This window comes from Giraffa tippelskirchi, chromosome 1 (assembly GCF_054371585.1).
Source record: "Giraffa tippelskirchi isolate mGirTip1 chromosome 1, T2T-mGirTip1v1.2.pri, whole genome shotgun sequence".
NCBI lineage: Eukaryota > Metazoa > Chordata > Mammalia > Artiodactyla > Giraffidae > Giraffa > Giraffa tippelskirchi.
This window is the reverse complement of record NC_137275.1, coordinates 6,095,298-6,119,266: the sequence shown is the minus strand read 5'-3', so window position 1 is coordinate 6,119,266 and position 23,969 is coordinate 6,095,298. Positions and strand designations below refer to the sequence as shown.

At 46.9% G+C, this 23,969-nt stretch overlaps 1 protein-coding gene across 47 annotated transcripts in view; it reads right to left on the bottom strand.

Moving 5' to 3' along the window:
* Positions 1 to 22,803, bottom strand: part of PROM1 (prominin 1) — a 139,950-nt gene extending 117,147 nt beyond the window's left edge. For 16 of the 47 annotated variants that reach the window (XM_081590954.1, XM_081591060.1, XM_081588510.1 and 13 more), the window contains exons 1-3: positions 22,757 to 22,803; positions 19,177 to 19,299; positions 12,908 to 13,027 (exon numbers count right to left, since the gene is read on the bottom strand). The gene's annotated coding sequence lies outside the window, so the exon portion shown is untranslated. Of the gene's footprint in view, positions 1 to 11,710; positions 11,812 to 12,907; positions 13,028 to 14,340; positions 14,417 to 19,176; positions 19,300 to 22,145 lie in introns of all 47 variants that reach the window. The other 31 variants (XM_081588772.1, XM_081589654.1, XM_081589115.1 and 28 more) reach the window with 6 other exon arrangements.
* Between the last annotated feature and the right edge of the window lie 1,166 nt (positions 22,804 to 23,969).

Here is a 23,969-nt window from a genome sequence, read left to right as displayed (position 1 = left end):
TTGACTGTGCATATTTCTAGGATATTTCCTAGCTCAGGAAACTTCTGAAACCTGTACTATATGCATGGAGAGGTTAGGTGGTACCCTGACACATCTGATCAGCTGCTCCAGGTCTCTCCTGGAACACCTCCAGAGGCCCCCACACTTCCGCTCAAAGGCAGCCCTCTCTGAGTGGGGCCCAGAGGTGAGCTCTCCCCTCCCAGGAGCAGCCAGCTCTCCTGCCTCGAATTTGGACCCTGTTCCTTTTTATCCCTGTGACTTTGGCTGCTTCATCTCATTGAGCCTGTTTCCTTGTCTCCAAAGTAAAAATAATTATGCCTCAGGAGGCTCTTTTTTACCCCTAATAACAATGATAGTAATAATAATGACAATAGTAGTAGTGTCTGACTCTGCAATCCCTTGGACTGTAGTCTGTCAGGCTCCTCTGTCCACAGGATTTCCCAGGCAAAAATACTGAAGTGGGTAGCCATTCCCTTCTCCAGAGGTCTTCCCGATGCAGGGATCGAGGCTGAGTCGCCTGCATTGCAGGCAGATTCTTTACCACTGAGCCACCAGGCACGTCAATAGTGGTGATAGCTAAACCTTAAAAAATGTTTACTACAAATGAAGCAGTAGGCTGAGAGCTTTACATGCATTATTTCATGTAGTCTTAAATAACAACAGCATTGTATTATCTCCATCTTAAAGATAAGCCTAAAACAGTTTCAGTGATTTGCCCGAGGTCACAGAGCTAGTAAATGAAGCACTGAATCTGAACCCAGAGTGGCCTCCAGAGCCTATGATTATCCTAAAACACCAAAAACAACCCAAAAGATAACAGGAAACCCTCTGTGCTAGTACTCTCCCGACAGATAGTGTTGTTGTTGTTGTTAGTCGCTGAGTGATGTCCACCAACTCTTTGTGACCCCATGGACTGCAGCACGTCAGGCTGTCCTTCACTATCTCCCTAAATTTGCTCAAACTCATGGCCATTGAGTCACTGATCCCATCCAACCATCTCATGCTCTGTTGTCCCCTTCTCCTCCCACCTTCAGTCTTTCCCAGCATCAGGGTCTTTTCCAATGAGTCAGCTCTTCATATCAGGTGGCCAAAGTATTGGAGTTTCAGCTTCAACATCAGTCCTTCCAATGAATATTCAGGACTGATTTCCTTTAGGATGGACTTGTTGGATCTCCTTGCTGTCCAAGGGACCCTCAAGAGTCTTCTTCAACACCACAGTTCAAAAGTGTCAATTCTTCAGCGCTCAGCCTTCTTTATAGTCCAACTCTCACATCCATACATGCTATCACCAAAGCAATGTCTCTGCTTTTTAATACACTGTCTAGGTTGGTCATAGCTTTTCTTCCAAGGAGCAAGCATCTTTTAATTCACGGCTGCAGTCACCATCTGCAGTGATTTTGGAATCCAAGAAAATAAAATCGGTCACCGTTTCTATTGTTTCCCCATCTGTTTGCCGGGAAGTGATGGGGCTGTCTGCCACAACCTTCGTGTTTTGAATGTTGAGTTTTAAGCCAGCTTAAATATAGATTAATAATAGATTCTTGAATAGATCTATTCTATTAAATAGATTTAATATAGATTCTTAAAGAAGAGTAAAACACTCTTCTTTCGCCTTCATCAAGATAACAGGAAACGCTCTGTGCCTGTACTCTCCCAACAGATAGTGTAGTGTGGATTGAAAGGGTCAGCCACTGGTCTTCCTGCAGATACTGAGGGCTTCAACTGTTTTTATCCATTTCATACCCCTCAACACCTACTCTTCCTGGACCATCACAGGCGTTTAATAAATGAATGAATAAATAGTAAAAATAGAACAATACTAAGATGTATTCTGAGCAGCCTTAGGCAGACAGCCACAGGACCTAATGATTTGTTCTGTTAAATTTGGCTTAGCGTTCTAATCCAACAGTCTCACTATTCAGCACAACTGAATTTATTTTCTTTTTGTTTTTAAATAGAGGTGTAGTTGGATTACAATACTGAACTAGTTACAGGTGTACAACATAGGGTTTTGGGGGTTTTTTTTGCAGATTATATTATAGGTTGTTACAAGATATTGGATAGAATTCCCTGTGCTATATAGTAAATCCTTGTTGCTTATCTATTTTACGTATAGTAGTTTGTACCTGTTAATCTCATATTCCTAATTTGTCCGTCCTCATCCCCTCCTCTTTGGTAATCATAAATTTGTTTTCTATGTGAGTCTCTTTCTGTTTTGTATATAGATTCATTTGTATTAATTTTTAGATTCCACATATTAGTGATATCATATAGTATTTGTCTTTCTCTGCCTGACCTGTTTCTCTGTGTATAATATCTCTGAGTCCATCCATGTTGCTGCCAATGGCAATACTTCATTCTTTTTTATCGCTGAATAATATATGGGATATATATACACACATACGGGAGATATATATATATCTGGGAGATATATATACACACACATATGGGAGACATATATATATAACATTTTCTTAAAGCAATCATCTGTTGAGGGGCACTTGGGTTGTTTCCATGTCTTCACTATGATACATAACTGCTGCTGTGAACACTGGGGTGCATATACCCTTTCAAATTAGAGTTTTCAGTTTTTCCAGACATGTACTCAGAAGTGGATCATATCTTTGTCTTTAACTTTTTCAGGAACCTCCATGCTCTTTAGTGGCTGTACCAGTTTATATTCCCAGCAACAGTGTAGGAGGGTTCCCTTTTTTTCACACCCTCTCCACCATTGATTATTTGTAGACTTTTTGATGATGGCCACTCTGATGGGTGTGAGGTGAATACCTTTGATTTAGTGCAACTGAATTTCTACATCATCTGTTATAGGCAAGGCCGGAGAGAGTGATGCTGTTCCCATATACATACTGAGTCATTAGATGCAAAAATTAGGTCTCTCTTTCTGAAATTGCTCCTCACTTTTCCTGGCCAAATGAAATGTAAACACGAGACAACAGGTCAACCTAGAAAGAGCTAGAAGATTCATTCAGATTCAGTCACGAACAACTAGTGTGGTCCCTGATAAGTCATGTAAAGCCCTGGGCTTCACATTCTTCATTGGTCAACGGCAATACTCAATGACCACAGAAGGCTAGAGGGCACCATCTTGGACAGTGCAGATAGGACATTCCCAATATCACAGACAGGTCTGTTGGACAGTGCTGCGTTAGAGTGAACCATAATAAAGGAAAAATTACAACAGGACTGCAATAACAAGCTCAAGTTTCAAGAAAATTTGTCATGGTTCTGTAACATTAGAAATGAAGTGTTGACTGACATCAGTTACTGTCACTACACAACCCCTGGTCATTCAACAATCCTTGATCTTTGACAAGATGTTCCTTATGAACAACTGAATATTTCCTTCTGGGTCTAAGACTAAAACAAAATAGGTTAGTGAATATATTATTCTAATTAATCTGACAATTTATGTGAATAATTATGTTCCAAAAAATCTTTGTTTGTATGACTAGCAAATATGGCAGCATATGACTCTACAGAAAAATAAATCCATATCATCTCAACATCTACTGACTTAACTTCTTAAGACTGAAATTTGTGTAAAGACCATCTAGGAGAGGGAGAGACAGAGAGACAGAGACAGACAGCAAGAGGGAGAGAGTAATTGTTCTTAATAGAAATTCCACTAGTTTTGAAGGGAATGGCTTCATGCAAGGCAGGGTTCTCTTATAAATCTTTTACCTCATGATTTCCTGTTAATCTTGCTTTTTTCCACTTGCCTCTGGGCTTAGATTTAAAAAAAAATAGCACTGTTGGTGTTTAATAACCAAAAGTCAGAAATACATTCTTGAACTTTGAGAACCTTCAGCTAAGATTTGGAACTCATCCATCAAGACCATTGGATGCTGATTCAAAGATGGAGAATAAAAACTTCAATCCAGTTTGGAGCAAGAGGAAGAAAGATAAGAGAAGGGGCCAGGCCAAAGACAGTGCCTCTGAGCCTGGATTCCATACACAAAACCTTGGAAAACTCAGTCACAATTTAATGGGGCAGGTGTGGGGTAGTTTTATATTTTATGTGCTGAATCTGTCTTTTGGTAACTTTGGAATAAATGCCTCATCTCTAGGGCTGGCTTTCCCTCTGACATCATTTTTAACACGCACTAACTCAGATGGGAAGTCATAATTTGCCTTTAGTAACCATATGGGAAACAGGAGAACAGCAAAAGATAAGAGAATTATAAAGTGTTAGGATACTCACTCTCATTTTCTTGAGGAAGGCAAGGTTCTTTCCAGCCAAATGCTATTGAGAGGTTGCAGAAGGAGGTAGGCAGGAAAATTCCACAATTTCTGATTCTCTAGTTTTCCGTTTTTATCATAGCCCCAGAAAGATTCACCCAGGAACTTTTAATTTATGCAACACAAAACTTATATCCAGGACTTCCCTGGTGGTCCAGAGGTTCAGAATCCACTTGCCAATGCAGGGAACATGGGTTTGATCCCTGGTCCAGAAAGATTACACATGCTGCAGGGCAACTAAGCCTGTGTGCCACAACTACTGAGTCAATGAGCTGCATCTACTGAAGCCCATGTGCCCTAGAGCCCGTGCTCTGCAACAAGAGAAGCCACTGCAGTGAGAAGCCTGCCCACTGCAAGTAGAGAGTGGGGTGCACCCCACTCACCACAAGTAGAAGAACCCTCATGCATCGACAAAGACACAATGAATACAGCAAAACAACCCAAAACCAGAAAAACAAAAAGAACTTACATCTATGCACACACTATTTTGCCCATCTGGGAATAATTACTATTACTACTTTCCTCTGAAGAGTTACTAATTTGCATTGTCTTCACCAGCATCTGAAAGTGCTTATTAAGCATCTATTAATATTATTCATTCACACATTCATTCATTCAGCAATATCTACTCAGCACCTGAAACCTAGTAGGATCCTGCAGAGCCCTCCTAGATAACCAGAGATTTGGCTCAGACAGTAAAGAATCTGCCTGCAATGTGGGAGACCCAGGTTCGATCCCTGGGTCAGGAAGATCTCCTGGAGAAGGAAATGGCAATCCACTCCAGTATTCTTGCCTGGAGAATTTCATGGACTGAGGAGCCTGGTGGGCTACAGTCCATGGGGTCACAAAGAGTTGGACACAACTGAGTGACTAACACTTTCACACTTTATGCCTCAGGTAATGTTTCAACAGTGAGGAAGACCTGATGGCTACTTGGAATTGTGTGATCAAGACAACCATTTATGAAAACAGAAGGTTCCCCCCCCAACCCCTGCTCCAGCACATAGCCCCTTCTTCTTTTCCCTATTCAAACTCTAAGCAAAACCTGGGGAGCTGGGAGTCAGTTCTTTGGGACATGAGTCCACCTTCTCCCCAGGACAGCAGGTTTCCTCAACAAATCTGTTTTTCCTTTCACCCAACATTCATTGCTCAGTATTGGATTCTTCTTTTTTAAGAGAGTCTTTTCTTAAATTTTTATTTATTTATTTTTCTTTTTGGCTCTGCTGGGTCTTTGTTGCTGCAAGGGCTTTTCTGTAGTTTCAGCGAACAGGGGCTACTATCTAGCTGCGGTGTACAGGCTTCTCACTGCCGTGGCTTCTTGGAAGAGCACAGGCTCCAGGGCATATGAGCTTCAGCAGTTGCAGCACGTGGGCTCAGTAATTGCAGAACACGGGCTTAGTTGTCCTGCAGCATGTGGAATCCCCCCAGACCAGGGATTGAACCCATGTCGCCTGTATTGGTAGGCAGATTCTCATCCACTGTACTGCTGGAAAAATCCTAGATTCTTGAGCAAAAAGCAGCTGAATCTGAGTTCAGTAACATGGTTCCTCATTAGCAGCTGGAGATTCTACTCTGACCCAGAATATACTTACAAAGAGTCAGTCACCCTGTGTCAGGGGCAGGTGTGGGGAAATTTTATGTTTCACATGCTGAATCTGTCTTCCAGTAATCATTTCAAATAAAACTTATGAAAAAAGTTGTTTATCAAACCTTGTCTTTTCCTCTTATTTCCTAGCATATTTCCCTCATTGTGAGACTTTCTATAAAAGCATTATCTGCAAAATTCTCTTCTGCTTCGTACTTTGCTATCATCAGATATTTATTTTAAACCCACTACACTTTTTGCTACTTGAAATACTATTTACTTTTGCCCGAGAAATTAAGGTGTTAAATTATAGTTCCAACCAGCTGCCAGAGTGAAAAACTGAGGTGTGTTTTGCAGGGAAAGCCTGAGAGGTGGAGGCTGAACAGACCTGGGAATGCGCCCCGGCTCTGCTACTCTATTCACTCACTCACTCATTCATTCATTCACGTGCTCATAACAAATGTTGATTCAGCCCTTGCTGTGGACAAGGCTCAGCAAAGACATAGGGCAGAGAATAAAACAAAGGACACCCCTGGCCTCCCAGAGCCAAACCTCTCATGAAGGAGAACATGACACATGCTACAAGCCAACAAACCAACAAGCATGTTCATGTGTACTCTTCAGTAAGTACTTGACCTCTCTGAATTTCAGTTTCCTCACCTTTGAAATAAAGATTTTACAAAGATTAAATGAGATTATGTGTGCAACATACCTGGCACACAACAGGCACTGAATGGAGGCAGTTATTCTGCTCCTGTTACTTCTCTGTCAAACTTTCTTTCACTCCTACCCCTCAAAGTTATTTCCAATTTCACAAATTAGTGGGGTAGGGCTATTGGATCCACAAGCTAAATATTCATCCCACACATATTAACATAATGTTTATCTCACAAATATTAACATCTAAGGATTTTCAAGGCTCCAAGCCAGAGAGTCTGAAGGAGCTGGATATAGTCCGATCTCTGCTGTGCAAAATAAACTGTCCAAGACTCAGAAATGGGTCAAGAAGATGAGTGGGCATATTTTCAGTGGAGTGAGGCGTGTGATCTAAAGGACCTTCTGGGAACTACTGGATCCTACAGAGGTATGTATTTGATTGTATTTCTACTGACTAGGTTATGTCACAACTCTGTAAGGGTTCTGTTCTGTCTGTTCAGTCGTTCATTCATGTCTGACTGTTTGCAACCCCAAGGAATGCAGCAAGCCAGGCTTCCATGTCCTTGAACATTTCCTGGAGTTTGCTCAAACTCATGTCCATTGAGTTGGTGATGCCGTCAAAGGTCCATATAGTCAAAGCTATGGTTTTTCCAGTAGTCGTGTACGGATGTGAGATTTGGACCATAAAGAAGGCTGAATGCTGAAGAATTGATGCTTTCCAATTGTGCTGGAGAAGACTCTTGAGAGTCCCTTGGAATGCAAGGAGATCAAATCAGTCAATTCTAAAGGAAATCAACCCTGGATATTCATTAGAAGAACTGATACTGAAGCTGAAGTTCCAACACTTAAGCCACCTGATGCAAAGAGCTGATTCCTTTGAAGACCCTGATGCTGGGAAAGGTTGACAGCAAAAGGAGACAGGGGCAGCAGAGGATGAGATAGCATCCTGAGTAAACTCGGGAGATAGTGAAGGACACGTGGGAGCCTGGCTTGCTGCAGTCTGTTGGGTTACAAAGAGTCAGACATAGTGACTGACCAACGACGTAAGTTCATCAAGAAGACAAAAGTAGTGATGAGACAGAAATTAACATTTTAAGGCAAGGCAAGAAAAATTTAAAGTTTTTTTTTCCTGCCCTTTGGCCTCCTCCCTACCCTCTGGGGTGCACCAGCACCTACATTGTGTCTTAACCAGACCTGCTCAACCATGAAGATCTATTTTTCTCCTACTGGCTCCAGCCAAGTAATTCCTTAGAAGATAAGAATCCTGCCTCAACCCTATAAGGGGTCAGGAAGACCCACGCTCACCTTGTACATGCAGAGATCTTCAGTGAACTTTATTCACAATGCCAACATATTTCCTGTTGAGATAGTGACTGCTGCCAAGCGACTGGTCAGATGACTTGGGGAGATACTGGACTGCACCAGATGGAAGTTTACACTTAAATATTTACTTATGCCCTTATAAGGAGGCTTCCTAGGTGGCTCAATAGTAAAGAATCTCCAACGCAGGAGAAATAAGACATATGGGTTTGGTCTCATTACCCAGACCAAGCTCACTCTGCTCATCGCACAACAGGCCAATAAATCTGAGACAAGGAAGGGGCTTTATTTAGGAGCCAGCTGACCAAGAAGATGGCAGGCTAGCACCTCAAAATAACCATCTTGTGGGGCCTGGATGCCAGGTTTGTTGTTTTTTTAATGGATTAGATTTGGGGGGAGGTGAGGCAACAAAGGGAAAAGACTATTCAGTTCTTACACACGTCCCCTACAATGGCAAGTCTCAGGCAGGGGGATATGCTAGTCACTTCCTTACAGTCCTTTACAGGTGGGCAGCTCAGGTTATCTCCCTGAGGCAGGCCATTACGTACATGGACAATAACAAAAGCAGCAAGATGAGAGTTAAAGTCACAGAAGCAGATCCAGCATAAATTCAAAAATAACCTTTCTCTATTACAACCCCTGGGTCAGGAAGATCCCCTGGAGGGGGGCATGGCAACCCACTCCAGTATTATTGCCTGGGAAATCCCATGGACAGAGGAGCCCGCAGGCTGCAGTCCCTGGAACTGCAGAGAGTCAGACACGACTGAGCTCTGATGCAACACGCCGTTATTAATGTCACCGGCTATATTCCTTGCATTCTGCCCATTTTACGAGATTATTGCTTCTTGTGTTATGTGTGACTGAGCCTCAGATAAAATTAATGAAGATCAGGTGACTTGAAACGATTGGCCAAACGTCGCGTTCTATAGGATGAGTGACTGTAATAGTGTCTGTCTAGGTGTGGGAAGAAGCAACAAGAGGGAACCATCTCCTGGACCATAACAGACCAGTGAGGCAGGCGGTCCAGAGGCTTCTGCTTATTGTTCTAGCTTTAGTCTGGCGCCTTAGATCACTCGGCCCTCCTGGCGGCCCTTGCTTATTGTTAACAGGGTTCAGTCCAATGGTAGCGCACTGAGTGGCCTGTCAACAAAATCTTTGCCTGATCTGGGTATGAGGATTCCCAGCACGTGGGACAAATTGGTCATGAAATGTCTCCCAAACCTTGGTTGAAATTAGGACTGAAAGGGAAGAGATTATAAAATAAAGAATGTTGCCTGTCACCCAGTCCATAACAATCAAGCCATTAGCTCCCTCAGTGGCTGACTTGACCTGCAGTACACCCACTAGGCGTTCAGGACAAAGATCAGAATGAGGTGCTGTGCGTTCTGGGAAAACTAGGCCTTCCTGTAGTTAGATACTTTCAAGAAGAGTGTTTTATGAACCTGGATTCTTGCATCTCCCCATTCTTAGAGAAGATGATTATCCCTCGAAGCCAGCAGCAACCTTCTATGAAATGTGTGATTCATTGCACAAACTCCTTTCACCAAAGTCACATATATAGTGGGTGGCCACCCCGTTCACCTCTTTGGAGTAGTTCTCAGAGGTCTCTGAGGGACTGACTTCTCCTGGGTTATGATCCTAGGTTTGCTGTGAGTAAAATTTTCCATTTCTTCCTTAGAGTGACCGTTGATTAATTTTTTCCTTGACATCAAGTAACAGCAAGGGTGTGGGAAGATAGGTGATTATATCCGTGGGATAGTTTGCTGGCTGCTGCCATTTGGTGACCATATACTGTCTGTCTGTTCAAGCATCAAGCAAAGTACTTTCCATACATTCCTTTATTTAATTAAACCCTCCTGCAAAGGCAACATTATCCCCATTTTCCAGAGAAGGAAACTGAGGCTCACAACCTCAGGCTGTACTATCTTTTCCACAGTAAGAACAGCACATGTGCTAAGTCACTTCAGTAATGTCCAACTCTTTATGTGACCCTGTGGACTGCAGCCTGCCAGGCTCCTCTGTCCATGGGGTTTCCCAGGCAAGAGTACTGGAGTGGGTTGCCATGCCCTCCTCCAGGGGATCTTCCTGACCCAGGGATTGAATCCATGTCTCTTATGTCTTCTGCATTGGCAGGCGGTCCTTTACCACTAGCGCCACCTGGGAAACCCAACCGTTTATTAAGGTAACCGTGACTCTCAATATTTCATTTCCTGTTTAAGATGATCGTAGGAAGCAGATGTTATACAAGCAAATTAAACAAAAAGTTTTGGGGCAGCCGCTATGTGCCAGAGGGTGGTGGGTGGCAGGAACACAGCAGGTGACAGTCCTTGCCTTTCTAGAGTGTTCTGTCCAGGAGGGGAAGTAGACCTGAACAAATATGTACATGGGATGATTTGTTTCAAAATCCCACCTCTGCCTCCCAGCCGGAAGCTCTTAGCAGGGGAACACAGCAGACTTCAGATTGGAAGCAAAGACCCAAAACTTTTCTGTTTCTTATTTGCAGAAAAAAAGGCTTCAGCCTCCTACACCTTCCCTGAGTTCCAAAGGGCAAATCCAACAGTTACTAATCAGGGGAGTGAGGGAATGCAGAAACAAGGGAGAGGCAGTCTAGCCCTATACAATGGCACAGCACAGAACAGGGACCTGGCTCTCCCTGAAGGGGTGTACAGAACAATCTGACACGTAGCTCCCAGTTCTTCGGTAGGAGCCCAGGTGGGGAATGGCAACTTCAGGCCGAGCACAAGCACGTGGACCCCTTCTGGTCAGAATCAGGAGGCTGATGACTGAGATTCCTGGAACACCACCCTGTAACCTCAGCACCAAGCAATCAGAGGAAGGTCACACACCCTGCAGCCCTCCCTCCAAATTTTGCTTATAAAAACTCTTCCCCCAAAACCATCAGGGAGTTCGGGCTACTCAAGCATGAGTTGCCCACTCTCCTTGCTTGGCCCTTGCAATAAGCCTTTTTCTGCTCCAAATTATGATGTTTCAGTATGTTTAGCTTCACCGTGCTTTAGAGACTGAACTTGCATTTGATAACACTCAGGTTCAGTCAGTGATATCATAGGGCTACACTGCAAAGTGTGTAGAACATACCATTCGGGGAAAATGAGGAGTGAGAGCTGAGACTAGAGCGGGGGCTGGGAGGTCAGGCTGTGGAGGGGCTCACACACCAGCCATGCTAAGGCATCGGGACCACCCGGCAGGCAACAGAGGAGCCGTCAGTGTTATGAAGTAGAGGAGGAGCTCACACACCAGCCATGCTAAGGCATCGGGACCACCCGGCAGGCAACGGAGGAGCCGTCAGTGTTATGCAGTAGAGGAGTGAAGGGATGACACTAGTTTTCAGTGGATCGTTCCAGAAGGAGAGCTGGGGACCAGGGGGTGTGCAGAGTGGGAGAGAGGAGCCTGACCAGAGGCCACCCAGGGTGGGTGCTAAGAGGCTGGCTCATGGGGACCTTGGTGTCCGAATCAGGATTCTGGCTTTCTCCTCTATGTTGAAGGGCTCTGGCCTTTGGAATATGCATGAGATTTAACCTCTCCTTGTGTTGTTTCCTCCCAATTGCTGGCAAGAAAGGCAATTACTATCATTGGAAAAGACCCTGATGCTGGGAAAGATTGAGGGCAGGAGAAGGGGACGACAGAGGATGAGATGGCTGGACGCATCACCGACTCGATGGACATGGGTTTGGGTGGACTCGGGGAGTTGGTGATGGACAGGGAGGCCTGGCGTGCTGCGGTTCATGGGGTCGCAAAGAGTCGGACACGACTGAGCGGCTGAACCGAACTGAACATCTGTTGGCCTCAGCATCCTAGGTCTACAAAGTAAAGTCTCACTTATGCTTATGTCCCATTGAGGAGTCTCCACACCCTGCCCCCTCTACCTACCTAGGGAGAAAATCAGAGGCCTTTTAAAGAACCAGCGAGGCATTTTGGGGAGTCCTCAAGGGTGTCTGGCTTCTCACGTAGTGCAGTGGTAAAGAACCTGCCTGTCAATACAAGAGACTCAAGAGATGCGGGTTCCATCCCTGCGTTGGGAAGACCCCCTGAAGGCAACCCACTCCAGTATTCTAGTCTGGAAAATTCCATGGACAGAGAAGCCTGGTGGAATTTACGGTCCATGAGGTCACGAAGCGTTGGACATGACTGAGCACACACGCACACACATCAAAGTTGTATGTTCCCTGCCGTCCCCCATCACTCAGAACCTGACACGTCCTCAGCTGCTGCTCTAACACCCACAACCACAAAACCACCTGGGGAAGCCCATCTCCCGCCTCTGCAGACAGAGCTCATCACAGGACACCAACACCTTTGCCACTGTCACCTCCAAATTGCTACAAGGTCTGCAAAACGCGGAGCTCCAGGGGTGCCACTCCGATCGGGGGGTATGGCCTCATCCCCAAATCTGCGCCATAATTTGGGAGGCCAAAAGACTCCCCAGAGAGCGTCCAGGGAGATGATTCTCAACTCTAGCCCACGGGCCCCCAACCTCTGGGATCCAATGCCTGACGATCTGAGGCAGAGCTGATGTAATAATAATAGAAATAAACTGCACAATAACTGCAATGCACTTGAGTTACCCCTAAACCACCCCCTCATCCCCAGTCCATGGAGAAACTGTCTCCCATGAAACTGCTCCCTGGTGCTACAAAAGTTGGGGACCATGGTTCTAGCCTCCCATCACTAAGAGTCGGTCTGAGGGGTTCCCCCACTAAAACCCAAGGAGACCCAAATAAACCTGGATCTTTTTGCCCCTTCAGGCCCCCCTTCACAAGCTTTGGCTTCCCGGGCACCTCACACACCCCCCCCCCACCTCCACTATAAACTGTTAGTCGCTCAGTCGAGTCTGACTCTTTGCGACCCCATGGACTGGGGCTCGCAAGGCTCCTCTGTCCATGGGATTCTCCAGACAAGAATACTGGAGCGGGTTGCCATTCCCCCGCCCCTCACTTTACCTGCCTCCCAAATGCCCCAGCGGTGCCTGCAGCCAGTGTCCCGAGGGTCGGCAAAGCCCCCTTGTACCACCCTCTTCCACACACCAAGGCTCAGATCTCCCCCTCTCCCTTCTTTGCAGAAACTCACGTGGTGCTTGATGCTGGCAGCGGGAGCCACACGGGATTCAGGAGACTGTAGCTAGAGGGTTGCTGGAAGATGGGACCAAGGGTTCCGGATCCTCAGCTCAGGGATCTTTGCTTCAAGCCCCTGGTGGGAGAAGAGAGAACACTGGAGAAGCCCTGCTTCCCGAAGGAGAGGAGTGTCCGGGGCTGGGGAGGTGTGGGCGTCAAGCTTTGCAAAACAAAGGGCACCACCAGATTGTGTATCTGAGGCAGCTAATACCTGATAAAAGCTCATTTACTCCTCCATTACCAGAAGCCTTTTCTTAAAGGGCTTCCACTCTGAGTGTGGTTTTCTAACTCTGGGGCAGGGAGCCCTAGAGTTTGCACAGGACAGGGTCCAGGTCCTACCCCTATTTCACCTGGAGCACACGCCCGGGTGTCAGTTACATATGTCGGGTTACTAAACAAGATCTTCATTTAAGAAAAAAGCATCTATCCTGTATCCCACCTCAACATTTAGAATCGGCCTAGGGAAAGCCCTGAAGTGGGCATTCCCTAGGGGTCCAGTGGTGAGGATTTCGGACTTTCACTGCTGAGTGCACCAGTTCCACACCTAGTTGGGGAACTAATCCTGCAACCTACATGGCAAGGCCAAAAAGTAACTTAAAAAAAAGAAAGAAAGAAAAGTCCAGAACTTGACGAGTTGTCAAGCAGCACACAGATAAGAAGGATGTGACGGTAACTGCCACTTGTGCACCAGCGTCCATCTCTCCATCTTGTTTCACTCACAGAGACCTCAGAAAAGCAGTTACCCACGCCTCCTCCAGGAAAGATCACATTTCCCAGCCTTCCTCAGAGCTAGGTGTGCCCCGCTTCACTAAATTATGGTCAAGCAGAATGAAGCCAGAGTGGAGTAGGCAGTTCTCGGAAATGTCCTTAGAAGGCGTATTAAGGAGGGTTCTCCAGAGAAACAGAGCTGAACAGGAGATCTATACGGAGATTTATTACTACAGATTGGCTCACGTGACTTTGGAGGCTGAGGAGTTCCTCGATCTCCCCACAGCAAGCTGGAGCCCCAGGCAAGTCGGTGGTATAATTCAGTCTGAGTCTGAATGCCTGAGAACTGGGGAAGCTGATAAAGTAAATCCCAGTCCACAGATGAGAGGAGAGGAAATGAAATGTCCCAGCTCAAGCAGGAAAAAAGAAGAGGGGGAAATCTCTTCTTACTCAACCTTTTGTTCTATTCAAACCCTCAATAGGTTGGACAATGCCCTACCTCATTGGGGAGGGTGATCTAATTCACTAAAGCCACTCATTGAAATGCTAATCCTATCAGGAAACACTCTCACAAAGACACCCAGAAACAGTGTTTAAACTGGGCACCTGTGGCCAGTCAGGGTGACACATAAAATGAACCACCGCAAAGGGAGATGGTAGTTCTTCATCACTTCCTCCTACCTGCTGGCCAGAATTTGATTGATGGCTGGAGCTCCAACAGCCATCTTGGGCCATGAGTTCACCTTGAGACTGGAAGCTACATACAGCAGACATGAAAGGAACAATGGAGTATCATTCCAGCCCACACCACCTTCCTTCCACCACTGTGATTATGAGTGGCAAACATCTCTATAAGATTTATGCTATAGTCATTTTCATTTTTTTCCATTACTTGTAACCAAACATCTTCATAACTAAATGCCAATATATCACATTTGATGAAAGGTAGTGGGTCCTGTGGGGGCTTTTTTATTTGTCATTCATTGCTACCTTTATTAGTAGAGTGTATTTGGACTCACATTCTCATTTCAACCACTGACTTTTCACTCAGGAAACGTCTGACTATAGCTGCTGCACACTTAATAGAGCAAGAGGTTGGGAGGAGGGAGGATAAATTCCAAATTTGAGGCAGAACAAACCACTTCCTCCATCATTCATTTGCTCATTTTCATCAACCAAAATGCTGACTGACTCTTTTCCAGGCGTTATGCAGTATCCCACTGAATTGTCACCAGCAATACCATGAGGGAGGCATCATCCCCATGTTCCAGATGGGGAAACTGAGGTTCTGAGAGGTACGGAGATGGCAGAATGATGATCAATCTGCCTCCCTTGATTCCACAGTAATTATTTTTCAAAATCATCAGACATATTTTTATTTGACTAGTTGGAACTTGATTCCACAGACTTAGTCCAACAAGGCAGAGAATGAAATAGTATGAAGTGTTCAATTTCCAGGTGATAAGAGGCTGGGGTCAGGCAATCAGCTAACCACTATCCACTGAGTGCCTAGTGTGTGCCATGCACTATTTTTAGAGTGGGTTGTCACTGACGTGGTGTTTACAGAGGACCTTCCCTCTGAAGTGTGAGCATCTGTGTTTCTGTGTAGAACCCACACTGCCCTGGCACACTCTCATTGTTCAGATGGAAAAACACCAGCCAGGGGCACCGGGAACTGGGTCTGGCTCCACTTCTACCATCTGCCAGCTGTGTGCCTTCAGAGAAGTTGGTTAACCTCTCTGGTCTACTGTCTCTTCTTTCAGGGCCTTCAGGGTGTTCCCCCCAGACCCTTTGCTGGTGCTCTTTTCAAGCGTTCCTTAACTCAGACTTGGTCAAAGCTCATCGGGCAGTGCCATTTAGAGTTTTCCAGGAAATTACACTCTTAGTGGAAACTCAGGAACCTTCCGATAGGCCCCCTGAATAACTCACATATATAAACATTAAGCTTCAGTTGCAGCTTCCTTTTGTGAGAGAGAGAAGACATTTGAGGAGGAACTGCAGTTATAGTTGAACTAGTTCCTGATACCTTGTTTTCACTTTCTCCTTGATCTTTTTCTTTTAGGAACCTCCTCTGGGAATGAGCCCCATCTTTATGTGTTTCAAAAGTACACTTTGTAATAAGAAGCTGGGGTTCTTGATTGCACTAACAAACAGACAGAACCAGAGTCCCAAGGCGGTCTTGGAGCTGTGACTCTACAGCTCAGAATAAGGCCGGGAATAAGTATGCTTAAGAAGCACCCATGGACTTCCCGGGTGGTCCAGTGGTTAAGAATCCACCTGCCAATGCAGGACACGTAGGTTTGATCCCTGGTCTGGGAAGATTCTGCATGCCTCAGGGCAACTAAGCCTGTGTGCCCCAACTACTGAGCCCCTGTGCGCTACAGCCTGTGTTCCACCACGAAGATAGCCCTTGCTCCCTGCAACTAGAGTAAGCCTGTATACAGCGACAAAGAGCCAGCACACCCAAGAATAAATAAATCAGTGAGAAGCACTCAATTCCCGGGCTAAACCAAGACTAGAGTCCAAGTCTTGAGGTTACAAGGAAGTTGGAGTCAGAAGCTTGAATCCTGATCTTCCTGTGTTATTAGTTATTAGCTGTCTGATCTTGGGCAAGTGTTTTCTTTCTTTTTCTTTTTTTCTTTTCACACAAGGCCAGATCTCAATCAGGGCCCTGCCCTGACTACTCCCCCGGCTCGGCCCTCCCCCGGGCTGTCAGATCCAAGGTTGCGCTCATGTGGCTCGTGCCCAGCCCCACCTGGCAGGGGAGCCAGCCCTAGGGTGCCCCACCAAGCTTTCAGATCCGCAAGTGTTTTACTGAACTCACAAAGTACTGATGAGTAGGGGTCCATATCATCAGCCAGATCATCATGGGCCCAGCTTAAGGGCTGATGAGTGGAAAGTGAGAAGGCCATGGGTGTTCCACGGCCTGGAGGGGAGATTATCAAAGGGCAGGGACTCCTGAAGGTGAGCAATGCTACCAAAGCAGAGCGGGGGGCAAAATGACTTCCCTGAGAAAAGATAGTTCAGGATGTGAAAGATGACTAGGATTTGACCAGGTGAGCAGGTGGGCTGAGCACACTGCCGGTATCAGGACTAAATGTGGCAGAGCCGGGTGCCCACCTGAACTCCTGATTCAGACCTTTTGAGGAGTCAAGAAAGAAAACTAGAAAGCGACAAGGGAGCGGGGAATTTGTAATGGGAGGGGAGGGGGATCACATGGGCTCGCCTCCACGCATGCGCCCTACTCGAAAGGCGAAGGGAAGTCACTCAGGGATGCAGGACCCTCATGGAGCCATCAAATGCTGAAGGCCCTCCCCGAGCCCCTTAATCTTCATTGGTAAGTGAGGCGCGCTCCTGCCTTCTCTTTTTCCAACCACGGTGGTCTAATTCTCCACCCAGGGGAGCCAGGCTTTCACCCTGGAAGCCAGATCCTGTCCCAGCTTTGCTCAGAAGTCCCTGACGGTCGCCACCTCAACCCTGACTCAGAACAACTTGGAAAGTGCCCAGGGTGGCCTCTGATGACTGCCCCCACCAACCCCCCCACCCCCGCTCCAGCCTCCCTGTGGCCCCCAGGCCCCAGCACACTGGCCTCAGGCTGCGCCCTGACTGCGTCCTCCCCCTGGGGTCTCAGCCACTCCTAAAGGCTCCCCTCGCTGCCCATCAACGTAGCACAGTTTTTCTTTGGGGCATCTGACATCTCAGACACCTACTTGTCTAATTCTTTCCTGTTTGCTCCTTCCAGTAGAAGGGGAGCTCCTGGGAGCAGGGATCTGGGGTCTACTTGCTGCCATCTGCCCCAGAGTCTGGGGCAGAGTGCCAGCCCATAGTATCTGAATAATCCCTATCCTGCATGTTTGGTAAATTTGAATAATACTATTATTGCATAGATAGCATTGAGTTTAGTAAATGTTGGGTTGGTCAAAATGTTTGTTCGGGTTTTTCCATAAGATAAGATGTTATGGGAAAACCCGAGTGACTTATTTGGCCAACTCAGTACTTAGGAAGGACTTCCCTGTTTGTTTCTACCCTAATCTCCTGTCTTCCAGGCTCCCAAGAGAAGTCTTTCCCGGGGCACCATTCATCCCAGGGCCCCCACAGGCCCCTCTGCCCGGCCTGCCAGCCCCTGGCTGTCCCTGACTGACCTGCGGGTTCCCTGCCGCCCCGCTGCTGGCTTGGCTGTGCCCCTGGAGGACACAGCGTGTGTCACAGTTGCCACACACTGTGGCCGAGGCCGTTCGGAGGTTGACAGCTCTAGCCTTTGTCCTGCTGCCCCTAGATCCCATGTGGTCAGTGCCTGGGTGTGGCCATCACCCCGGGCGACATCCAGTGCATGCCAGGGCATGTAATGAAGCTGCACCATTTTGCAGAGACAGAGAAAACAAAACTCTTCCTTGAGCCTTGACTGATGGCTTCATTTCTCCTGACCCGTACAGAAATAGATGGTTTTCAACTGAGCGTCTCCCGCAGCGACCTGGGATCAGGAGCACAAAGCCTGCTGACGCCCCTGCCCTCTTCCTACCATCCGCCTGCAAGATTCATGGAGCTGGCGAGCAGTCTGCAGCGGGGGAGGCACAGGAATATTCTGGAAAGGCTCTCTCCTCCTGCCTCTTGCTCACAACTCACAGGGAATTAACCAATAAGCAGAGTCTCGTGAAAGCTGCTCTGAGCAGCAGAGTCACAACTGCCAAGGGGTCTTTATTATTTCTTCTTATTTTTTTCCGATTTTATTTTTTTAAGTTTATTTTTAATTGGAGGACAATTGGTGTACAATGTTGTGTTGACTTCTGCCATACGTCAACATGAATCAGCCATAAGTATACATATGTCCCCTCCTTCTTGCACCTCCCTCCCATCCCCCCACTCCACCCCACCTCTCTAGGTTGTCACAGAGCCCTGGGCAAGCTCCCTGCATCATACAGCAAATTTCCGGCTATCTATTTTACATATGGTAATGTGTACGTTTCAGTGTTACTCTCTCAATTTGGTCTGCACTCTCCTTCCCCTGCTGTGTCCAAAGCCTGTTCTCTATGTCTGCATCTCTAGTCCTCCCCTGCAAACAGGGTCATCAGTACCACTTTTCTGGATTCCATGTATATGTGTTCATATATGATATCCGTTCTTCTCTTTTTGACTTACTTCACTCTGTGTAAGGCTCTAGGTTCATCCAGCTCACTAGAACCGACCCAAATGCGTTCCTTTTTATGCCAGGTGGTCTTTGAATCACCTAGATCAGGGCGTTGAACCTGAGGCTTCTGGTTAGCTGAGGGGTTTGGATCCCCTGAAGAAGGGAATGGCTATCCACTCCAGTATTCTGGCCTAGAGAATTCCATGGGCTGTATAGTTCATGGGGTCGCAAAGAATAGGACATGACTGAGCGACTTTCACTTTCACTTTGGACCTGGGCGCTGAGCCTGTGTGCAAGGTGGTGTGAGTCTGTGCACAGAGGCTGCTTGATTCTTTCAGACTCTCAGAACAGACCTGTGTAAACGTCCATCTTGAAGAAGAGAAATAACGCACCTGTGGTCACCGCGTGAACAGCAGCTCAGCCCTCAGGGATTCCCATCTGCCAAGCCAACAGCACTGCTCAGAGCAAAACAGGGCAGATGAGTAACAGCAAAGCCGGAGACAGTGAGAAGCAGGCTGAGAAAAAACAAAGCAAAGCAAGAGGAGATGGATGTGTTAGCCACGGTTGATTCTGGAGGCAGTTTGTTGATTCTGGAGGCAACGGGACAAAAGTCTTTTTCTTTTAAATTATTTCCATATCTTCCAGATTTTCTATTTTACAAACCTTTGTTTGAAAGCATGACCATTAAAAGAAGAAAACTCTTTGAAGGAAAAAAAAGATCCATAGCATTGTATGAATGTACCCCCATCCAATTCCTCCTTTTCTATTTTTTTAGGTTTGAAAGTTTTTCTACTGTTTGAGTTTATAAGTGATACATTTTGGTAACCAGCTTTCCTAGGAAAAAAATGAGAGTTTAAGGATGGGTTTAGTTTTCCCTCTGGAACTAGTTTAAGGATTTCGTGTAGTATAGTGTTAGTTGCTCAGTAGTGTCCAACTCTTTGGGACTCCATGGACTGTAGCCCACCAGGCTCCTCTGTCCATGGAATTCTCTAGGAAAGAATACCAGAGTGGGTAGCCATTCCCTTCTCCAGGGGATGGTCCTGACTCAGGGGTCAAACCCGGGTCTACTGCATTACAGGCAGATTCTTTACCATCTGAGCAACAAGGAAAGCCCACTGTAAAGGACAATTGCCCGATAACTTCTATAAACATCAGAGTGCATTGTTTGGAAATATTTTTTTTATGGATAGTTTTTATTTCATTTACACGGTTGTAAAGTTTTATTTCTTCAGGGACTAAACTGCATTCAGGGAGCTGAGTTTGCCCTGAGACACCATTTCAGGACAACCCTCTTATTTGTCTATTCTTAGCTTCAGTGAAGGTTTTAAAAATAAAATTTTAAACTGCAGCTTCAGCTGATGAGTCCAGTGGGATAGCTACTGAATTTGGTAATTATAAGATTTCCTAGAATAAGTTTAATTGGCAAACAGATGCTTGCAATCAGCTGTTATTGTTGCTATAAATATCCCTCTTGCCTTTTCAAGCCCTGGGTAAAGCTGCACTAATTGTTGTAGCCTCCAGAACAATGTTAGTTAGGCATCATACATTTATGGGGACTCATTGCAGCCAGTTGTTTTGATTCAACTGGGACAGATGTTTGTGTGGCTCAGAGAAACTCCTCACACACACAAAAGGCAATAAAAAGTTATTCTCATTCTTGTGGGAAAAGGTCACTTTTTTTTTACCCTTTGGTTGTTAGGATAAGGTTTACAAATCCATGCTTATTTATATCTAGCTACATCATCTTCTAGAATTTCACTCTGAATTGACAGGGATAAAGATAATTTGAATATAAGCCATTAAACTAAATATAAGCCATTTTGTCTCTAAATATATATGTCTGACTTTAAACCCTAGTTCTGCTTCTTCCTAGCTGTGTGACCCTGGGCAGTTCACACAGCTTCTCTGATACTTGTTTATAAAACAGGGATGATAATGTACACGCCATAAGATGTATACCTGTAAGATTGCTGTTTTTTGGAAATAAGATTTTGGAAATTAAAGTATGTGATGGTGTGAAATACCCAGAGCACATTTAAATTCATTTCCTTTTCCCCCTCTGATTTTCAGAGAAGAATGTCAGTTTTATTCGATTAAGCAAACATTAATTGACTACTCATTATATGCAAAATCCTGGAGATACCAACCCTCCATTTGAGATTTTTAAGAAGTTCATCATCTTCTAAGGAGGACAGACCCTTGTTATGTCCTAAAAGTCTAATGAAACTGCTTAGGGATCTGAGGGAAAGGAATATTAGTTTTACCTGGTACAAAAAGGTTTCCACAGAAACATTTAAGGGCTTCAAGCTAGCCCTTGAAGGGTGAGTAGTTCCGACCTAAAGAGAAGCAAGATTTGGAAAACGGAAAAAGGAAAAGAACACAGTTAAGAGACAAAAGCATGAAGGAAGACATGTGCAGTGTGGCCGAGGCACTCCGAAGAGAACTAGGTCTCCTCAGAGGAGAGGACCAAGTCCAAGAGAGAGAAATATGGGAGACAGAGTCACCAAAGGCCTAGAAATACCTGTGGCTCATCCACATTGCCTCTGCCAGTGCCTGACCCTTTAAGGCAGCCTGACCTCCAGAAGGCAAGTGTAGGCACTCCAGTGGAAGGTCAGTTCACACCTATCACCTCTAATTAGTTACTCAACAGACACTCATTGAGTATCTACTATGTGCCAGGCCCTGTCTGAGACCCTTGGGAGGCAACAGGGAGCAAAACATGGCTCCTGCCTTCATGGGGTTCCATTCTCCCAGGGCAAAGTCACAGTAATCAGATACACAGATAAGCGTGCTGTAGAATAAACTTTGGGCTTCCCTGGTGGTTCAGACAGTAAAGAATTTGCCTGCCAAGGCAGGAGACACAAGAGCTGTGGGTTCGATCCCTGGGTTGGGAGGATTCCCTGGAGGAGGGCACGGCTACTCACTCCAGTATTCTTGCCTGGAGAATCCCCATGGACAGAGGAGCCTGGCGGGCTACAGTCCACAGGGTCGCAAAGAGTCGGACACAACTGAGCAACTAAGCAGCAGACAGACAGAAGGAAATTTTGGGGAATACAGCTGTGAAGTAAAAAGACAGTGTAGGGGATGGACGAGAGCTGTTTTCCAGGGGCGGTCAGAGATGTCTTTTAGAGGTGATGCTTAAGCAGAGATCTCAGTTAGGTGAATAACCATGGAAGAGGCTTCCAGGAGAAGCATGGCAGTAGCAAGGCCCTTATTTGGGGCCACTCCACAGGCTCGGAGAAGAGCCAGGAGCCTCAGTGTTCCCAGGGCAGTGCCACGAAACAAGGTCGGAGATTTGAGGGTGCAGATGAAGCTCCCTAAGCCCTAAGCTCTATAACAGGCCCCCCAAGCACGCTCTGACCTTCTGAGCTTGGTCCTCCCGGGATTTGAACTTGGCTCTTGCAGGGCAGTCTCTCGACCCTCCGTAGGCTCCCTCTGCCCTCACACGAACCCCTGGCCCCAGAGCCCCCCGTGGCGCCCAAGCCTAGACACTCATTCGGGAAAGGCAGTGTCTGCAGGGATGTGGTCACGTGGGTGGCTGTGCCTCCCCCGCAGCGCCCTCATCCGATTCTCACCCCGCTCCTCCAGGCTGCCCCTAAGGATGGGGCGGGCCGGGGCAGGCTTGGCTCTGACACCGCCCTCTCCCCCGAGCGGCTCCCTGGTGTCATCTCGCCCCTGCCGCTCCTCTCACTTTCTGACCTAACCCTGAACACAGGCCCTTCCGTCAGTTTGCCCCAAGCCAGCTGAGACGGGGCTGGACGCTTTCGCAGGATTTTATGGGAGGCTTAGGGACGCCCGGAGGGACGTAACTAGAGTAACTGACAACCGCCCCCGCCAGGCCGGCTCTCAGAACCCTCCAGGCCACCGGCAACTGCCCCCGCTTGGCTCCGCCGCTTCCTGGGCAGCGCCCTGCCCCCGGGGTCCTGGTCCCCACAGAGGGGCCCTCAGACAAGCAGGCAGCCAACTCCTCACCAGGTCAAGGCCCGCCTTCCACTCCACTTCCTGTCCCAGAATCCTCTGCTTCCTGCCTGATTGACACCAGCGTCGCTGTGGGAGACCCTGCCCAGCACCCCAGGGGCTTGGAGCCCAGCTTAATCACTCCTGAGTGAAACCGAGTCCCCCTAAGACTGAGTTTACCCCAAACTTCATTCCCTTTCTTGACCTTCCCAGGTTCCCTCAGGATTGAGGAGAGTCAAAGAAAAGGAGGGATTGAGGCCAAGCAGGACCCTGGGGGCCCTCCTGGATACAAAAGCCCCTCCGTGCGCCCCGTCTCTTGTTTGTAGAATAAAGGTCTGAGTCCCCTAGGTCTTCCCCGAGTTCCAAAGAGCCGACCCAAGCAGTTAACGATTAGAACAGTAGTCACTGGACTCCGACTCCTCCTGGAGACACAGAGAAGAATCTGGTGAACACCTCGAGTTGTTCTGTAAAACCTAAGACCCCACAGATGGTGACTGTGCTGAGCACAAACACGGAGACCCCAGGCTGTTGGGGTAAGAAGGGTGATGACTGAGATCCCTGAACCATCACCCTGCTGCCTCACCGCCGACCAATCAGAAGGAGGCCCACAGTCAGGCATCCTAGGAGCCTCCCCTAACCCTGTCTCCAAAACCCTCACCTGGAAGCCATCAGGGGGTTCAGGTCTTTTGAGCCTGAGTCTCCCGTTCTCCTCTGTTGATGTCCTGCAAGTCAACCCTGACTTTGCTGCCAACAGCGCTGTCAGAGTTTGGCTCTTGGCACATCAAGCACATGAACCCTCACTCGGTAACAAGAGCTTTGCCTCAGAGCGTCATTCAACTGCTGTGATATGGGTGGAATCAGTTCAGTTCAGTCGCTCAGTCGTGTCCAACTCTTTGCGACCCCGTGAACTGCAGCACGCCAGGCCTCCCTGTCCATCACCAACTCCCGGGGTTTACTCAAACTCATGTCCCTTGAGTCAGTGATACCATCCAACCATCTCATCCTGTCATCCCCTTCTCCTCCCGCCTTCAGTCTTTCTCAGCATAAGGGTCTGCATGGGTGGAATGCATCCCCCCAAATTCATGTTCAAGTTTGTACCCCTAATACCTCGAAGTGTGACTTTCTCCAGAGACAGGGTCCTTACAGATGTAACTGTTAAGATAAGGTCATTAGGATGGGTTCTAATTCATGTTGACTGGTGTCCTTAGAAAAAGGGGACATTTGGACA